The sequence below is a fragment of the Hyaena hyaena genome, unplaced genomic scaffold, assembly GCF_003009895.1.
Source record: "Hyaena hyaena isolate Hyena2069 unplaced genomic scaffold, ASM300989v1 scaffold_800, whole genome shotgun sequence".
Taxonomy (NCBI): domain Eukaryota; kingdom Metazoa; phylum Chordata; class Mammalia; order Carnivora; family Hyaenidae; genus Hyaena; species Hyaena hyaena.
The window spans coordinates 334,467-336,076 of record NW_024081431.1 but is presented as its reverse complement, the minus strand read 5'-3'; positions in this window follow the sequence as shown (position 1 = coordinate 336,076).

Genomic DNA, 1,610 nt, shown 5'->3' with positions numbered 1-1,610 from the left:
TAGAAAATTTATGACATTTTCCAGCATACAATTTCAATTATAATGCTATGACTACTGAAATTAGCATATGGGAAAAAGCCTGCAAATGTGAATAATTTTTGGAATACAAAAATATAATTAAATATTTTACCATGATAGAAAAATGCCCTTGAAATTGGTGTTTGATGAAAACTGACTCCCTCAAACGTTGTATCTCTTTGTATGTGATTTCATTGGCATTTGGTGTTCCCTTCTCCCCAGTTTCTCCCTAAATTTATCTTGTCCTTCCTATCATTTTCCCATGGTACTGACTGGAGAAGTCCGAAAGAATAAAGATCCTTTGACCAAGATATATGAAGACAACAAGATGATTATAACAGAAGGAAGGAGTTAACTTAGGTAAATAGACATGCATTTATGGAAATATCACACACACAGAATCATTTTTGGTCAAAATCATGGATTTTCTTTCACGTTAAACACAGTAATAATATTTGCTATTAAGATATGGACAGATGTACACTACTTTTTTTCTGGAGAGGATATGATCATTTTCCTAGTTTAAACCAATATTTATCAAATGTACTATGGAAGTTTGGGACCAAATACTTCTTTGTTGTTAAGGTTGTTCTACATTTTGTAGGATGTTCAGCAGGATTCCTGCCTTCTATCCACTAGATGCTAATTGCATCTGTCCAAACATGACACACAAAAGTATCTCCAGATATTGCCAAATATTCTCTGGGTGGCACAATCACCCAGTTGAGTACCATTGGTTTAAATAGCTATATCAAGATCCAAATTAATTTATTTTTAAAAAGAGGAGGAGGAGAGAGAAAAGGGGGAAGAGAAGGAGAGGAAAGAATAAGAGAGTTAGGCAGCCCCAGAAAGAAAAATCTTATGATCAGTGCACTGTATACTTTGTCTACAGTTTTCATTTTTACCATTTTTTGACTAACACATTTAATTACTTCTGGATCCCAAACAAGTTAATAGTTCATTAGAGCATAAGTTCTGGAGTCCAGCTAAGGATAAAATTCTAGTTTCAACATGTGCCAGTTTTGTAACTCTTTAATTTGGGGAAATATATTTAAACTCTCCAATCCTCAGTTTCCTCATTTGTAAGTAGATTTTAATAGTATTAGTATATAGAATTTCTGTGTTTATAAATGAGTTAATGTATATAAAGTACTTAGTACAATGTAGAATAAACTCAAAACTCTTTCTTACATATATATCATCATCATCAACTTCACCATTAATGAATCAGAATCTTATGTTTAAAGATGAATAGGTTATATTTTTAAATGAATATACATAATTAGGGAGAATATTATAATGATTAAAGATGTTTTCTAAATATTACTAAGAATAATATTTCTTTAACTCTAACAGACCTATAACATTAATTTGCAGTTTTTAATGTATCCATTTAAGTCAATTTTAATTTACATTGAACTGAATTTGTGGGGGGTAGTGTGAAAACAAAATTGGGTCCACTTTCCTTAAAAATAGTTTTTAAACCTAAGTTTTTTTTCTTGTTATATACAATATATTAACTCTAGGACTCAGCTCTCAAATAAGACATCTTTCAGCGATGACAGTAATGGTCTAGGTTAAAAGTACTAACG